This window comes from Lygodium microphyllum, chromosome 13 (assembly GCF_053477565.2).
Source record: "Lygodium microphyllum isolate KBCC chromosome 13, Lygodium_microphyllum_v1.1.10, whole genome shotgun sequence".
Taxonomy (NCBI): Eukaryota; Viridiplantae; Streptophyta; class Polypodiopsida; order Schizaeales; family Lygodiaceae; genus Lygodium; species Lygodium microphyllum.
Genome location: NC_141147.1, coordinates 15,487,083 through 15,506,805, shown reverse-complemented (window position 1 = coordinate 15,506,805; position 19,723 = coordinate 15,487,083).

Below are 19,723 nucleotides of genomic sequence, written 5' to 3'. Positions count from 1 at the left end.
TGCATTCATTTTATCCACAAAAAAAAAACCAAAACAAAGAGAGAGAGAGAGAGAGAGAGAAGAAAAGAAAATTTTAAAAAACACAAAGAAAAAAAGAGAAAAAAAAGAAAAGAAGCACCTACGATCACAGCACAGCACCTAGGGGTCCTCAAATTAGGTACATCCACTGACCTTGGTCGGCTGGCTCTGTCCCTAGTCCCCTAGCCCTTTAACATCACCCATAATTTTTCACGGCACATCAAGGGCAGGACATATCTAGGGAGCTTGTCTTGCCTATGGTTAGACCTGTCACGCTGAACCATATTTGCATAATTATTTTTTGCACTCCATCTCAGTGCCATTGCATTCAAAAGTGGTAAGCAAGGCATGGAAGACCATAGAAAGTGCATTGTACTCTTCAACCACTACAAGTAGCCACCAGTTACCAAAGCGAAGGCATCAATGAGCTCAATTATACTACATCGTGTTGTCAAAATCACAAATGATGTCTCAAGAAGCCTTCAAGTGTACTTCTCCTCAGCATCGACAAAATTTTCCACCTCATCGAACCCTTGCTTCACCCACCCATTGCTACGAGGAACCATACTAGCGGCCTTCTAACTATGTAATATCTAAGTATGCACGTGCACTCATATAATATCTGCACCGCAATATATACACAATTTGGGTCCTCAAGTGTAGGACAATACTCTCAGCCTTCTTAGAGTTCGACCTATCTCCCAAATTAATCAAACCACGTCTTGTGCACGATAAGAAGACTAGCACCACCCCCCAGGGAGAGACCACATATGAGAGGGTTTTTAATAGCAGGTATTGAAAGATCCAACAAATGTGCCGTCAGCTCTTCATCAACACTCAACGTTGAATTCTTATCCTTCATCAACATGCACGCCCACCAAAGAATCAGCACGTGCAGATTCCCCAAAAAACAACACCTGTGCTAGCCCTCAGTGCAATTCCCAACAGAGAACAACCCTATCACCAACTCCGACAACCCTATCACTAGCCAACCAGGCCAACAACATGTCCCCAACGACCTTCATCCACACCAATACCTCCAAGGTAAACCATAGATGTCCCTTCTGCCCATGTCTTCGGTGCATGCCAAAGCTTGCTACCTACGACGATGAGTGCCATGCGACTGGCACTCGTTTAGGAGGGGGGTAATGTTAACCCTCAAAACCCTCAAATGAACAAGGTGGAAAAGCTGGAAAATCTAAAGCAGGAGACAAGGCCAAGGCAAAAGTGAAACAAAAGATGAAGGTGCGTCAAGAAGAATTTGGAAACATAAAAAGTGTAGAAAAGTCCTAAATCAAGGAGAAAGGCGCACGAGAAAAAGCGCAAGTCAATACTTTTGTAAAAAAGGCGCAGGGTGCACCATGATTTATTTTAAGAGTCCCGGGCTCTCATCTGTGCAATTTGTAAAGGTAGATGGGCAGTAGGAAGGAAGCTAGGAAGATAGGAGGACAATGGGAAAAAGGGCCTAGGCCACGGCTGGCCATGTAAAAAAGGGGATAAGGGGATGACCACCCAAAAGGGATTTGGGGTTTTGTATATAAAGTTGAAAAGTGATTGAGAATCTCATTCTTGTGTGTGACCAAAATTGGCACTCCTCCTCCTCCTCCTCCTCCTCCTCTTCTTCTTCTTCTTCTTCTTCTTCTTCTTCTTCTTCTTCTTCTTCTTCTTCTTCTTCTTTTTGCTTGAGCTTGTGCTTGAGAGAGGGAGTGTGAGGGAGTAAGCATGTGAGGGTGAGGGACCGGGGAGGAGAAGCTCTCCATCTTCTCCTGTCTTCTTCTCTTCTCTTCTCTTCTCTTATCTTGCTCGTGGAAATGGAGCTTGGAGCATGGAGCTTGAGGATGGAGCTTGCTTAAAGTTTGCACTTGGATCGTGGAGCTACCGGAGTGCTCGAGAGAGGAGGTAACTCGATCGGGCATGGAGGTAAGTTGACTACACCCATAGAGATGGATGGTACATTGACTATGTGAGAGGTAGCCATTAGTGCTCGGCTTGGAACGCTTGAAGCAATAAGCAATATGTGAGTCTCGGCGGTTGATCGCCACCACAAAAAGACTTTCCAAACAAGACATACTTATATACAAATAGAGTAATTTTTCAAGGTCACAAAGGCACAATTCTTGTCAACCACTTGCAAATACTTATACCTTTCAAGCCATCAACATAGGTCATAGCCTAGCCTTGGGATGGATTGCTTACTTTGAGCTAGCAAATTAATGCAGTCATAAAACTAAACTAATTGTATACATGATTGACAACTCACAATAGCAATCGTCATTTGTGTATGAATGCAACCTAAATCTCCTTGTTGGCATTTGAAGGTTCTTTCCCCCATTACCAAGAAGAACCTTCCACCCAATTGGAATATTTTAGTGAGGTAGTTATTGTTTTGGTTGATAGAAAGTAGCAAAGTATGGATACAGAGTAGCACTTTTTTAATGAGGTTAGAAAGTGTAGTGTATAATGTCTCTTAAGAGATGATGTTAGCTCTTTACAAGCAACTTGATGACTAGCTTGGAAGGGTTAGTCTTTTTCCCTACTAGAAAAAAATAGCATCCATGTCATTGTTCACTTGGGACATTTGAAACACTCAAAATCCAAAACCATTTCTTCTCTTTCCAAAAACAATCTAAATCTTGCAAAGCCACACTGCTTTGGATAATAGGGCTCTTATGATTGCCTATATCCTATAAGACTATTCATTATTCATATTACCTATATCTCCAAGCAAAGCTTGCTTCTAGCTTAAGGTGTATATTTTATTAATGTGTTAAAAATAATATATATATAACATATATATATAACATCCTTAAAGAGATTATGTCAAATTTATAGGTAGTCACTTGACCAGCTTGAAAGAGCTAGTCTTTTTCCTTACCATACCAAAAAGAGCATACATATCATGTTGTCTTGGGACATTAAACAAATAAAAACCTCTTTCTCTTATTAAAAAAGAAAATATTTTTTCAAAGCCACACCACTTTGCAAAATAGGGCCCTTATGATTTCTTGAATTTTGTGTGACTCTTCATCCATATTGCCTAGATCTCCAAGAAAAGCTTGCTTCAAGCTTAAGCTTGATGCATTCCAATTCTTTCCATAGGTATCATAAGCATGTGCCAAAAAGTTTTAACTCCTTGGGAATTCTAGAACAAATGTTTAATAGTTTCCTCGAATCTTTGGCAAAAATGGAAAAATGGAGAAGTGTCCAAAATCTCTTGAAGCTTTGCTTTCAAGTTTTATATGTACCTTAAGATCTATCTTCTTCTAGCATATTTTCTACTCTTGAGTACACCATCGTGCCTACTAGTTTTATAAATTGACCCTTTCAAAGCACCTCCCCTTGTATCCCAAGTAGTAATAAGCCACTCCTCTTTTTCTTTGAGAGTGTTTTTTAATACAAATTCAATTAACTCATTTGCAATCTAATTGCTAATTGACTTAAAACTTAAGAATGCCCTATCCCATGCATCCTTCCATCTAGAAATCCCTTTCTTGTTTATTATTTGCCTCTTATTCAATACCTTAATAAGTAGTATAAATTGTATACCACATGTAAGAGCCTTTTCCATCAATTTGTATGGGAGATTTGACATATACAATTGTTGGTTGAAAATGTCTTGGCTTTCTCTTTAATTCATTCTTTAGGACCACCTTGATTAGCCCTTGGTTCTCCCCATGACATATTGAACCAACACATGAATGAGTTGATTATAAACATGCAAAAATCATCTCCATGAGAATTCCACAATTCCACATAGAAGTCAATTAGAAATACATCACACCTCAACATTTGATATTTTCTCACCTTGATAAGAGAGCAAAATTTCCTTCTTCCTTTGTAAAGGGCCTATACAAAAGTATTGCAAAATCACTATTGATATAAATATGGATTGGTTGATCTGAATTAGACATGCTATAGCTCAACATAAAGCTCTCTTTAAGTACTTTCAGTCCATATGACTTATGAATATCTAACATTAATTCATCATTAAATGTAGCCCCAAACAAATATCTATTTTGCAGTGAAAGAAAGCCCACTAGTTAGCATGATATTGTCTCAAAATTCTTGAAGATAAGGACATCATTCCCAAAGTAATGCTGGTCCATACAGAGAATTAAGTCTAGCCCTTAGCCTCCTAGGTCAAAAGGAAAGGTGACATCCCATCCATGCATTAAAACCATGATCACCAAATCATAGCCTGATGATATCATCAGTCATGAAATAATATGCATGTATTTGTGAATCCACAAAATCATAAGCAACTAAGTCAAACAGGAGCCCATGGTCATGGTCTTCCTCATCAGAAGTTTCATAGGCTGCAACTTCCATTTGATCAACATTGAAATTTTCTCTAGCATGACTACCTTCATCCTCTTCATCTAATGAATATGCAAGTATCACAAATGTCTTTGCAATCTTTGCTTTTCCATGTCATTGTGATTGGAATACATCGATTCAGCACATCTATAACATAACCCGTGAGCATGTAATTCTTTGATCTGATCACTAATTAATTGTCGAGCTTTACAAGTTTTGGACATAATGTTTCCCACATCATCATTATATAGATCATCAATAGAATAACCATATTGTTATCCATGGTACTCATGAGAAGTATGTGGCTGAGAAGGAAATAAATGCTACTCATAGTCATATTTCTATTGCCCATATAGATAATGGTGTCCATAAGAGAGTGATTGGCTATACTCATTGTTGTACATATTTAGCAATGATTACAATAAGTCTTATTGAGCTATTGCATCAACCATAGCAATTGATACAACCAACATATGCTTGTCATGTACATGCACTAAACCCTCTTGCAGAACAACATTACCATAAAGATTGATGAGAGCTTCCAAGATGCATGGTTGTACCGACTAATCCATATGAGATGTCAAATGTTGGGCAAGTGCTTATTCTATGCGAAATGCATCTACAACTTTAGCTGCCATCATGGTTGCATCAAAATCCCTAAGTGCATATGCCAATATATCAATCATGTCAACCATGTGAACAACTGGCTTGCTGAATTCCATTTCTTGAATGATACTCATAATATTGCTATTGCTCATTTCTTGATTTTTTGGTCCACCCCCAAGTGCAACACCAACCAATGCATCGGGGTGTGTAAGTCCTTGAAAATTAGTCAATGCATTAGGGTATGTAAGATCCTGGAAACCTTGATTCACTAGGAAACCCATTCCTGATTATTGTGTATGTTACTATTGCATATTATATGCAAGTTGCTCTTTGCACAATATATGAAGAAGAAAACTTGCACCCTCTTAGCTAAGTACCAACATATGGAGGCATGGCCATAGGAGGCTTGGAATATACATCACTTCTTTGACTTAAATCTTGAATCACTTTTACTACTACTGCTATTACTTGACTTAGTTCAGCTACTATTGTTGCTATTTTCTTGCCCAGTTTTATTACTACTGCTACCTGCTTGACTCAGTTCTACTAAGCCACACAACCATGCATAATAGCAACTAACTGCTAGAATCTCCTTGCATGACAATGCAAATTCTAGTAATAAGCCTTGGTGCCAAGATTGCTTGAACCCCTTGAACTCAGTGGATAATAAGGCTCAATGTCTATGGAAGTGCATGGATTGCTGCATCCAAATGGTCTTGAATCTGAAGTACTAATGGCTTGTTAGAGGATACAACTCAGTTGAGTGAATTGGAAAAATAGCTTGATGGCTTATAGAGGAATTAAATCTAGACTTTACCTAATCTGCCACATTGACATCATACTCTCCTTAACACAAACTTGAATTCTCACTACAATACTCAGCATGCAAGTTAGCCAATACATGACCAAGTGCACTTGCTATTCAACTATCAAGGGCTCATGAGCTTTCCTAGGAGAGCATAGATAGGTTCTTGAGCTCTGTCAAACTCAATGGAATCTCCATTGATATCAGAATCCTTTTTCTTTTCTCTTGACCACCCAAGGTTGCATTTTAGTGGTTCAAACCATTCTTATGTATCAAAAATCTACCTGTTGAGAGACTGAGATTTCAAACTAGAAAAATCTGCCTATGAGAGACTAAGATTTCAAACCAGTCTTCTATATGAATCCCAGTACAAATTAGTAATAATCAACACTATCATACAAATTCAGCAGCATCCAATCTCCCTAACCTTTACTTTGTGATGTATGAACTCCTTCACAAAAGCTACTCCCTTGTCTAACACAGTCACTATCAGTTTGTCAAATGAGTTGCATGTTGTTGTAGAGTACAAAATGTTGGGGATAAAGGCGCCTCTGCCCAACCGCCCGTGTATTACTACATTGACAATATTTGCCACTGCACACTACAGGTGGCGGGCGCCCGTCACTGTCACTTTATTCTTTATTCTTTTAGTGATAGTTTGAATAAAGGAAGGCCCGGTCACACATTGTGACTGTTGGAGTTCCCATTTGCTCTCTCTCTCTCTCTTTCTTGCTCTTGCTCTCCCGCCATAGCTCTTTCAAGCAAGCTTTGATCCTTCTCACCTTTCAACTGGTATCAGAGCATGGTTGCTGGAGCATTTCGACTTGGTTCATGACTCCTTCAGCTTCCTATTGATTACCTACACTCATTGGGTCTCCTTCCCGCTAGCCATAGCCGACTCTCCCGAGCTCCTATCACTCCCCAGCTTTCCAAGTACCTACATGGCCCCTTTGGGCACCCTCAGGACATTTGAACAAAGGTATTTCTTCATTTTCTTCAGGGTTTCATATAGTTATAGGTCTAGCAGTCTAAGAAGTGAAAGGAGGTAGCACCATTGAAGCTTCGGTGCTCCATATCTTGACATAGGCTTTACTGGGGCACCTCAAGCTTGTTGTGTGCCTTCTTTGGCACCCACTTGAGCTTCCTACCACTCTGCCTAACTCAAAAACGTGAGCAGATATCCTAGGCATATTTGTGCCATTTTTCCAGTTGCATTTACAGCATGTGATCAATTGTTTGATCTCCTCCAGCTCATTCTAGTCAATTGGCAGCAACCTCATTTGGGTACTATACACTTGGTTTATGCTATGGCATTTGATCTCAAGCCCTAGCATTGAGCATTGATGTGATTTAATTCAGGTTTGGGACTATTATATACAATTTACAGGCAGCCCACATTAGTGCTACATTAGCATTTTATGTTTGGACTACTTTGGCATTAACATTGTTTGCCCGGTTGTTGGTCTCGAATGCGCCCCGAATGCTAGGGAAATGTATGCCTATGATGTGAGATGATTTTGGGGCTGAATTTGCTCAGTCATTGACTATTTTACATAGTCCATAGGAAGCCCAAAATAGGTCATCCCCTTGTCATTACACTTTATGCTCATGTTACATAGTCATTTGATGCCCGATTATGCTCGGTTGGTGCCTATACAGATGGGAAAGTATGCCTATGTTTTGTCTATGGTTTTGATCTTGGATTGAGTGACTGTTTGCTCATTTTTGGACATTTATTTGTTGCTGGAATATTTAGAGCTGAAGCTCTTTTGCTTATGTTTGGATATGCCTATTCGGGCTATGTCTTGGATGTATACATTGATGTAGTGACTCTTGAGGATCGACATAGAGCTTGGATTTGCTCTCAAATCATTGGTTGAGCTTGAGATCACTTCACATAGCATTTGAATCTTCATCTTTGATGTACTTATGGCATATACTTTGCTTATGTCTAACCGGTCTTGACATGCTTGGCCTATGCCACTACTACATGCGTGTTACATTGTTTGGAGTTGGATGCTACTCAGCCTTGCTTTGGCTTGACATTTGATTTCCCAGAGCTTACTTTGGCTATTTCTCGACTTGACAGAGTTACAATTTGGATGTACGGATGCTACAAGGCTTATATGCTCATAAGGTGTTATTGATGCTTGATCTTGGATCTTCTAGCATTGGTGCTATCATATGCCCTTTTTGAGCTTCTTTTCTTGATATTTACAACTTTTGTGCCAATGGGAGCGTCTTGAGGCGGTTTATGCTACTTGAGCATTCAGATACTTAAGACTGGGATCTTCACTTGGATGTTGCATGGTTGATATGCCATGGTCCTCAAAGATGTACTTGGTCTGATTTGGGCTTTGCACTCCCTGAGCATACACCTATTTATGTCAGGTCTTGCCAGTGTTGTGTACACTTTGCCCTATTACACAGGGGGTGTGCCAGCTTACTGATGGATTCATTTGAAATTCTTGGGTGTTTTCTCGATGTTCGTATGACTATCACATGCTGATTTATGCCCGCTTGATGATGTTATGCTTTGGCAGTTAGTGGTTGATTGGTGCATTCATTTTGCCTACAGTTTGCTCTCATTGTACCTAACTGTAATTTATTACAACATGTAGTTATGCATGGATTGGCGTGGAATTTTCATGTTGAATCATCCTGATTTTATGTACTTTTGATGGTACTTGGTGGCAATATCATTAGTTATCAGTTCGTGGTCATTTTGCCTTAGTTTTAGTGGCATTTTAGCTATTTACAGCAGAAAACAACAAGTAGTTTTGAACTGTCTGCACCATTTTGGACTGCAGTATGGCATCTTCTTCCACTAATAGTGCTATCTTCAACATCACTAAGCTTGATGCTATGAATTATGCCTATTGGAAGAGCCAAGTTTGGTAGGTATTGGTGCAAAAATCTAAGATCAAGCCACTAAGGATGCGTGGCGAGTAGCCTGAAAGTATGGCTGATGACAAATGGGATGAGCTTGATGAGTTATGCAAGTCCATCCTCATCTTGTCTCTCACTGAACAGGTGCATTACAATGTGGTTGAGGAAGCACAGAGTGTTTGACAGCTTTGGGATAAAATTAAGAACCTCTATGACAAGAAAAGTCCAGATTTTTAGATGTATTAGCTGAAGCAGCTTATGGACCTGCGCATGCAGGAGAATATGACAATGTCTGCTCATTTGAGCCAGTTCTATGTTATTCTTAAGAACTTGACTTCACAGGGCATTACCTTTAATGATGAGGTTACTCCATTGTTTTTGCTTGGGACTCTGAGTGAGTCATGGGATGTATTTCGCACTGCCTTACGTGCTCCTGCTACTATTTTGAACTTGCCTAATGTAGAGAGTGCTCTTCGATAGGAAGAGATCAACCATAAGAACTTGTATGCCTCTCATGTGTCACATACTTTGACTGTTAGAGGCAGAGATGGTAAGGGAAAGAATGACCGTGGGTATGGATATGGCAGAGAATCAGAGAAGTCTAGGTCTAAGTCGTGTGGTAAGTTACACAGAAAGTATCGTGGGAGAAATGCTAATGTGACATGTCATCATTGCGGTAAGAAGGGTCATATACACCCGCAGCGTCATGAGTTGCACAATGAGAAGTGCAAAGAGAAGTGCAAAGACAAAGTACAGGAAAAGTCCTCTGATCGCAACATTATGCCTGCGAAATCTAGTGTGAAAATTGAGGAGATAAATGTCATGCAGGCTGATGACTCCGATGGGGAGTACATACTTGTAGCTAGTTCTTGTGATGCTACGCCATTGACTGAGGTTCACTCTATGTATGCGCAATGCTAGCTTTTGGATTCTGGTGCTTCATTTCATGTTACACCATGCCGTGAGTGGTTCCATTCCTACTGTACTGTCTCTAGTTTAGTTCACTTGGGTGATGACAAGTCACTTGCTATTGTTGGCATTGGGGATGTATGGCTACACTTCTCTACTGGCAATACTTTTCTGTCAGGATGTGCATCATATACCTATGCTTACACGTAGTCTTATGTCTGTAGGGTAGCTCGATGATACTGAATTTCATATTTCATTTGGGGATTCTGCCTAGAAGATCATTGTGGCAGACTTGTGCTTGCTAGAGGTGCAAAGGCCATCAGTCTCTATCCTCTTGTAGTTGGTGGGTCCTCTGTTGGCCATGTTTTGTCAATCAGTTCCATCCCATATGTATCTATTTGGCATGCCCATTAGGGCCATATGTCCTTGAAGGGAATGAAAATGCTATTTGGTTTTTATAGTACTTATCGCCCCTTGACTATGCATGTTTTGATTCATGTGAGCATTGTCTTTATGGCCGACAGACTAGGAATACACATAAGAAGTCTGGTAGGACACGCATGAGTGAGCCCTTGGCATTGGTACATTCAGATGCCTATGGGCCTATGCCCTGTCAGTGCAAAGTATTTATGATGTTCATTGATGATTTTCCACATAAAGTCTCGGCTTACCCTATTCAGCTTAAGTCGGATGTCTTGGCTGTGTTTCAGAGATGGCTTGCATTGGTTAAGAACCAAACTATGCATAGGCTGAAATGCCTTAGGACCGACAATGGGGGAGAATATGTGTCACATGCCTTTGAGCAGCTATGTAATGGGAGGGGTATTAAGCATCAGTTGACCACCCCCTATATCCCACCCTAGAATGGTTTGGCTGAGTGGATGAATAGAACCATCTAGGAGCGTGTATGTAGTATGCTTAGCCATGCAAGTCTACCACAAATCTTTTGGGCTAAGGCAGTTAGTACAGCTATGCATGTCATCAATAGATCACATTCCAATTGTTTGAATTTCTAGGTTGCAGAGGAGGTATGGATTGGGAAACCTCCGTCTTATGTACATCTACGTGTCTTTGGATGTGAGGCATTCTACCATGTGCCCAAGGACAAGCGGACTAAGTTGGATCCTGAGAGTGTCAAATGCATTTTCCTTGGCTATGGAGATGCAGGCGAGATGGGTTACCACCTGTGGGATCCGCAGGCACGGAAATTCATCCGTAGTCATGATGTAGTCTTCCATGAAGACAAGATGCATAGGCATCCTGAGGAGGTGGTAGAGATACACAGGGTTATATTTCAGAATGAGGCACGTACTCCTGCACAACTAGTTGGATAGCCTACAACAGCAGTTGGTACACAAGGCCAGGGTGTTGAACAAGATGCTAAACATGCAACAGAGCCTGCAATGAGACGATCTACTAGAGCTAGACATCCACCTGATAGATTTGAGCCCTCGATGCATTATGTCTTGGTTACAGATGTAGGAGAGCCTCTCACCTATGATGAGGCTATACTAGGGGGTGACAGCCACTCTCGAGAGATGGCTATGTAGTCTGAGATGAACTCCTTGCATAAGAATATGACTTGGGATTTGGTTTCCTTGCATACTGGCAAGAAGGCTCTGCCATGCAAGTGGGTGTACAAGCTAAAAAGTACTCCTGGACACCCAAAGACGGCTTATAAGGCAAGACTTATTGCTAAGGGTTTTAAGTAGGAGCATGGAGTTGACTTTGATGAAGTCTTTTCTCCTGTAGTCAAGATAATCACCCTACGCTTGGTTTTGGCCTTAGTCGCATAGCTTGACTTGGGCATATATCACATAGATACCAAGACTACATTCTTGCATGGGGATTTGTATGATGAGATATACATGGAGCAATCTAAGGGCTTTGTAGAACATGGCAGGGAGCACCTAGTGTGCAAGTTGAAGAAAAGTCTTTATGGCTTGAAGTAGACACCTAGGGAGTGGTATCATAAGTTTGATGCCTTTATGTAGTCACAGGGCTACAGTAGGAGTGCTATGGATCCGTGTCTTTACACGAAGATAGCCCGTGATGGCTCATTGCTTATTTTGGTACTTTATGTGGATGATATGCTGATAGCAAGGAAAGCTCATGATGAGCTGTATGCTCTTAAATCTCAGTTGAAGAAGAGCTTTAAGATAAAGGATTTGGAACATACCTCTCACATTCTTGGTATGCGCATTAAGCGCGACCGACATCAGAGAGTACTCTACCTCTCACATAAGGAGTACATTCATAAAATCCTTGAGCGTTTTCACATGCAGGACGTGAAGCCTATATTGGTTGTCCATTATCTTCTTATGTGAAGGTCTCACATGCTGATTGTCCGCAGACCGATGAGCAAAGGGCCGAGATGGCCAAGTTCCCTTATGCATCAGTTGTGGACAGTTTTATGTATGCCATGATAGCCACTCGTCCAGATATTGCCTTTGTAGTTGGTGTTGTGACACGCTATATGGCTACACCTGGCAAGAAGCATTGGGATGCCATAAAGGGTATCATGAGATACCTGAAAGGCACAACAGATATGTGTATTTCCTATGGTAGGCAAGATACATGAGTTGTGGGGTACATAGACTCCGATTATGCTGGACATACAGATAGTAGGAAGTCCACATCTGGCTATGTATTCACCTATGCTAGAGGTGCTATCTCTTGGATGTCCAGGGTTCAGAAGTGTATGGCTCTCTCTACCACTGAGACCAAGTATGTTGCAATCACTGAGGCTTGCAAGGAGGCCATTTGGTTCATGATCTTGGGATTGATTCTATACTTATACTGCATTCGGATTCTATGAGTGCTATTCAGCTAGCCAAGAATCCAGTCTTCCATGCCAAGATGAAACACATTGAGGTGAGGTATCACTTCATATGTGGGATTATGGAGGACAATTCTGTTGATCTTGTCAAGATCTCCAGTGACGATAATCTTGCATATCTACTCATGAAAAGCCTCACTACTGAGCACTTTGCCTTCCTCAAGAGATTGATAGGCATTGGATGAGATGATGTTTTTCCTCATCCTGTTGTACATGTGTACATTGTATTGTCTTTTCTTTTTCTTTTCGCTTCTCACAGGAGCAAATTCACATTTAAGTGGGAGGTTGTTAGGGATAAAGGCGCCTCTACCTAGCCGCCTTGTATTACTACACTGATAGTACCCACCACTGCACAGTGCAGGTAGTGGACGCCCGTCACTATTACTTTATTTTTTATTCTTTTAGTGACAATTTGAATAAAGGAAGGCCCGGTCACACATTGTGACTGTTGGAGTTCCCATTTGCTCTCTCTCTCTTTCTTGCTCTTGCTCTCCTACCATAACTCTTTCAAGCAAGCTTCGATCCTTCTCACCTTTCACAAAATTGTAGAAATCTGTTACATTAGGTTTTAGCCTGCACTTCAAGTAGATCAATTTGTAGCTTGCATATTTTAGGAAGTCAACTAATCATCACCACTTGTGAATGCTTTCAAGCAAACATTCTTTGTGCTAATAACTACAAATGTATGGACTCAAATGTTGTAGCCCGACAGTGATAAGGATGTATGGACTCAAATGTTATAGCCTGATAGTGATAAGATTGATACACACCAATTCACCTCACTAAAGTGGACTCCATTGTCAATGAAGGGATGCAAAATAATGAGCTTCTATTAACAAAGTTCAAGGAGTGCAATGCATCCATTGGATCAGATATTGAGAATGGTTGCTCTAATATCAGAATGCATGGAAGATTGTGTCTGAACAATGATAAAAGTGCTAGTAAAACATTACTGTTGAGCTGCTCAAGCCAATCTAGTGCTTTGATAAACTTCCAAATATGTCACAACTCTAGTATGCTAGACATTGAGAATCTTGTTAGATGTCTCAACAAGAAGTATATGAAAGATAAGTCAACTTGTACCACACCAAAGAGAAGGAAATTGAAGTGCCTAGCAAGGGCTCAATAGAAGCCTTGTGATGCCCAGAAGTCCAAAAGATGCTTCTCAAGTTTCAAGAAGCAAGCAATCAAGGAAAAGGCACTTGAAGAGCTCTCTGATTTGTAGGAGAAAGTAGAGAGTAAGCTCAAGGAGGTAGAGCTTTTGCTGGAAAACAAGAACCCCCAATAGAAGCCATCCTTGCTCCCTTTGAGGCAAAATTGAAGATCTCATGGCAAGAGGCTGCAAAACTGAAGGACAATAATAGGGCTCTTAGTAGACTCACTCACCAAATCCAAAGAAGCCGCCCTTCTAGAGGCTGAAAGGACTGTCCAATTTGCAGAGGCAAAGGCTGCCATGGTAGATGACTTGTCATGACCAATGTAAGAGAGGCACAAGATGATGAACTTAAATGGAACAGGTAACAGTCCTTTGGTCCAGGCAGGGGATGATTCTCGCAATGATTGGTCTAGATTTGTTGGCAATGATAGTGATTTTTTGGAATCTTTCAAAACCAGTACTGCTGGTGAGAGTTTCCAAAGAGCCCATCGAAGCCAGTCATACAATGCTCTCCAATAACAGATGCCCTCACAGCTACATTCACTTTTTGCGAGAAACCTAGGGAGGTTTGCCCCATTGGCACATGCACATCTGATCTCAAGAAGAGGCAGCGTGAGCAGCTTTCTAGCGAGATTGATGGAAACGGAACTGAATCTACTAGTGTCAATGAATTTGATCATTGGTCAGAGAGGTTCCAATCCTTTAGTCTGTTCTAGCTAGGGAGGCAATACTTCTTATAAGAGAGGCAATATTGTTTTTCCATCTCCTGTCTGGGCCGTTTCATCACAGACAAACTCCTCAAGTCTGATCCATGGAAGCCGTTTCAGGAGTCTGTCAGGCAAAGCTCCCAGTTGGGCAAGGGCTAGTATTGAAAACAGGTTTGGACAGAGGTTGCAGCAGTCCGTGGTGGGATTCCGGGCTCATTTGAGAGAGTGTTGAATCCCCTGATGGGAGTGGCGAGGCTACTACAAATCCAAGTACTGTATTCCATTGCGGTGGGCCATCATCTCATCTTTAGCTCCAATCCCTAACAGCCGCAGCTCTACTGGTGGAAGCAGAACTATGCCACCGCCATCTGCCTTGGATCTTCTCCTAAATTTGTACCATCATCTGTGGGTATGCGTTCCGGCTCAGCAGCTCCTCACTTACCTTTGTTCCTGGAGCGGCAAGATGAAAGTGTAATGGCAACGCCTGTTCAGAGCATATTTGGGATTCCTTTCCGAGTTCTGCACATGTTACCAGCAAATGGAGAACATCGATAGAGATTCCTTTCTAAGATATTATCTACATTGGAGCATGCTGAGAGAAGTGAAGAGCTGAGTTATGAGGAGCTTGTAATGCTTGATCTAGCTCTCATCCATGGAGCTCTTGATGCTCATAACAGGCATAGTGACTTGCGCTTAGATGTTGATAACATGTCCTATGAGGACCTGCTTGCTTTAGAAGAAAGGATTGGCAATGTAAGTACGGGATTGAGTGCTGAAACCATCTCTCTGTGCTTGAGAGAGAGTAAATACTCTTCTTTCGATGCGATAGGTGCTGCCATCTCTCAAGAAAGTGATGTAGAAATGTGCCAGGAAGAATTTGTGGACGATGATGAACTTGCCATTGTTTCAACAGAATACCACGAGTAATGTATCGTTTGATCCACTATGTTCCACGCATTTCACCCAGCCTTCTGCCATTGCCAGGACTATGAGATCTGAATCGTGAGCAGCCATTTATATTCTGCAAAACTCTTAGCAAGTTGCTTCACCCAGGGTTGTTCAAAATAGCAGAGACTGCTGTAATGGCATGCTTTACTCCAGTGGTTGCATTCTTAAAGAAATGAAACTCTGAGAATCTTTAGGGTTTGGGAGGTAAAGAGAAGAAGAAGTCAAACTCTTTGGACTATGCAACCTCTGCCGATAAGGCAGCCTGTTCTTGTGGCAGATCTTGAGATAAGACTCAACAAAATGGTTATGGAGTTGATGCTTAGGAAGTGCAGAAGGCTTGTGGAAATGCCATTTGAATGATAGAACAAGCTCTCAACTGACAGGCCCGATTTCCTCCATGGAACCTTGAAGGAAGAATGAAAAAGAAAGAAACCTGATTCCCTAAAAAAGTAATAGCGATTAAGGTTTGCTCTAACTCTTGTAACCCTACTTTTTACCAAATACCTCCAAAATTTGTATGAATTTTGATGACAAGCTACTATTTTGGCCATCCACCGCCATATCTGTCCTTTCTTACTTTAAAGATATCCAAACTTGTCTTCCTCCAACCATAGGTGTCCCAGAAATTGCTGCTAGCCAGTGCCCATGTCTTGTACATGTGGTACTTGTTTGAAATAGGTTTTTATGATGAAAATTGGGATTGAATATGAAGAAAAAGAGAAGAAAATGGATCAAAGACCAATGCTCTAATACCACTTGTCAAGGAGAGAACTCGAGAGAGAGAAAGAGGAGAGAGAAGATTGCAGAAGAGAGAGATGGGATGCAATACAGAATGATGAGGAGAGAGAAATACTAGAAAAGGAGAGAGAAAAACAAAAAGAGAGAAAGACAGGGAAGAAGAAGAGAGATGGCTAGAAGCCATGAAAGGATAGGAGCAGCTAGAGAGAGAATGATAGTTATATTCTTATGTAAATTGATATCCTATACATGTGTCCTTTGCCCTTTTATATGCCCCTAATTCCACTCTTTACAAAAGTCCAAAAAAACACATTGAACTATTACAAATGCTAATCAAGAAAAATGTATGCATCTTCCTTGATGATGCTAATAGTTAGATGAGGCTCTTATGTGGCTCTAGCTTGAAGCTAGGAGGTGTACCTTTAAGGCCCTCCTTACATAGAATAACTTGCATAATTTTCAAACTTGGTAAGTTTCTAAAACATCTCCACAAAAAATGTTTTTGATTTATGAGGACAACCACTCCTTTTGTGCACATGTAAAAGTAGTCTAGTCAAGTGAAAGGTAGAGCAGGAGTGGAAGTAAGAGAGAAGCAAAAGCTATAGAGGTTCAAGTAAGATGATATGTGGAAACTTCAACAATCACAATGTGTGATGTACCTTTTTTTATTCTATTTTCATGTAAAGAATTAATAATAAAATGACAGTGATGGGTGGCAAGTATAAGTACATGTAGGTGGGCGATAAGTATAAGTACATGTAGGTGACTAGGCATCTAACTTATAAAATCTCCAAGAAAACCATGTCACATGTGGTCATATTTACAAATTTTTACTCACCTTGGGTACATAAAGCACCTGGCAATGAGTTGACTATTACTACCAACCATATGACAATAGCACCCCTAAGTGGCAAGACAAATATGGTAGCAGATCTCTTATATAAAACACCACTAATCCAATCCCCTATCAATGTTACCATGCAACTCGCCCATCTTCTTCTCTCATAAAAATTCCACAATGGAGAGTGTATTTCATGTATCTCAAGTTTTACCCTATCACATCCAAGTATAGGTTCATTGGGGCATTGAGAGCAAGATTTTACAACTAAAGAATAGGCGAAAATGTGCCAAATTTTGTTACTTTGAGGCAAAAATCAAAGCTTACTAGAAGCGACAAATGCGGATATGACCATTTTAAGCTGTCATGGAAGGCGGGATTTAAAAACACTTCTAAAGATGGACTTTGTAGTAGATTCAAATTTTTAGTAAATTTTTAAGGCACCAAAATGAAGTGGAACAAGCTCCAACTAGTGCGAGATTCCAAGATGGTTAGATGAAAATTTTCAGATCACAATTTGGATGCCAGAAACTAGAGTTGCCAAAGGCTAAGCATGAAGGATCCAAAACAAGTGTAACAGACTTTAATGGAGAGGGGTGGTGACTCTTGGGAGCCCAAGGGCCCCCAAATTTTAACTTGAAGGGTGGGGGGGGGGGGGGGGGGGTGGTTCTTTCGATGGAAAGAAGAAACGGCAGCATTCTAACAAGAGGGGTCTAGAGAGCCAAGAAACATCTATAGAATCCAATAATACCGAGCTATTTCTCAAAATTTTCACCTCCAATCATGAGTCTCGGATCCACAATTGATGGCCTGATTAGGAAGATGGAAATTCAATCTTTCTTTCTTCTCCCTCCCTCTTCTTCAATGGACTACTTATGGGGGAATTATTTAGAGAAGATTGGGATGGAGATCGATTGACCGGCTTGAGCTGGATTGATGTGGGACCATGTCAATGCTAAGGAGCGATGGCCAGTGCTATTTGAATATCAATGGAAGGTCTAGTCACTATTTTACGAATTCTTAAGACTCGAAACTTGAAAATGGCTGTAAGCCTCTTTTTTAATGGAAACTTGGATTATTTGATATTTCATGGTGCAAATCATGTTTGTATGTGATAAAATTTTCTTTGAAGCTTTGTTATGATGTGTTTGAGGGATGTGAATCATAAAATATAGAATTCATGTTCGTGCATGTGAGTTATAAATATTTGAAACCCCAAAATGCGTGTTTTAAGTGAAAATTGATGTTCTTCTTTGTTTCGGGTAATCAAATCGTGTTCATATGGGATGAAGTTAAATGTGATGATGGAGCAGAGTGTGAATTGATTTCTTAATTAGAAAAATCAAGAAATATTGTATTTTACATAAAGAAATATAAGAAACATACCAAAAAATTATAGTTTTGAGACAAAAAATAGTTTTTGTGTGTAAAAAATTAGAAAAATTTAGGAATATATTTGTGCACATATAATGGAGGTAAAGTATGAGGATTTGCCTAAGTTTACTCCCATTTATATGTTTTAGTGAGTATTTATTGCTTTTATTATTTTAAAAAAAAACATGGAAATGCCTCTTAACCTACCCATCCCAAAAGCAAAACCATAAATGGTAGGAAGATAGGGGGTTTTATATGCTGAATGTACTTCAAAATCTGATTCACTTGATATACTTTTCATATAGGTTCAATCTTATTTTAAGTATTAAGAGGTACAATTGCAGGAGTAGTCCGGTGTACTGCCTTAGTATCGCAACAAAGTCATTAGTGAAAGAAAATCATGGAAAGAATATTTGAGTGAATTCAAAATGCTCATTTTTCTTAAGTAAAATGTTTGTACACTCAATGTCATCCACTTTGCATTGCATTGCATCGACATGGTATAAAGGGAACTATCTCATAGATACATAGCAGTTGGTTTCAAACTATTGGCCCATGATGAGGGTGAGGCTCCCTATGCTGTAGGTCTAGTATAATCATTTCTTTGGGGACTGATTTGGTGAGGAATATACTATCTCCTGAAATGACTATTGTGAAGAGTGGGCTTTGTGCGTATGTATTATATGTTGAGATGGCGCATCTTAGGGTTAATCCCTAGGGTGTAGGGGAGTCATAGTGGAGCCACATCGAAAAACTAGGGGATCCTCCCTTTGTTTGTGTCATGAGGTTCTAGTCATTAATATGTTTGGGTACTCTTTCTTCTCGGAGTCACGAAGGATATTACATTAGACTACAATCTAGATATTGTATCTACGAGCGTGTTCTCGTAATAAATCAGTTCATAGTGTCTATATGCTTCTGGCCATGAGGTCGTGGGGTTGTTTAGGTGAGTATAGGAGGCTCAGCTAGAGCCCTAGAACTAGTGTCGATGGGCCCATTTTTGGTCCCAATAGGTGGTGAGTTTGTCGGGAGTTGCTAATAAGTGGCAGTTTTTGAACCTTGGTTAATTAGGGACTAGTCAATTAGTTTATGCTAAAGAGCATCGAGATAGACACATCAAGCTCAGATCCAAAAACAAGAAAAAACCGAAAGGGCTAGATGATAGGGTGAAATCCTTAGGAGGTATTTCCCTCAATGTAGTAGTCAGATAGCCCTACGAGGGAGAGGTCTTAGTGACCCTAGTGAAACAAATGGTCCATTAGGAGGAGGAGGAAGCTCTAGTGCTCCCGTTCTCCCAGTAAGTCAATCCGCTTAAAGTGGGATTGTAGCCATACTGTTACAAACTCCTATAGAAAATCGGATTGTCATTATGGTACAACCTCTTGCAATTCTTGCAAGAACGCCAGATTTTCCTGCTTTAGGGTTCCCTCTATGTATCTTTAATGGATTAGCAGAGGAGGATGTGGAGCTTCACATCAATGAGTTTCAGAAACTTATGTTTAATTGCAAAATTCAAGACGAAGGACATCTCATGATGTTCTTCAATATGACCCTAAAAGGGAGGGCTATAATGTAATAT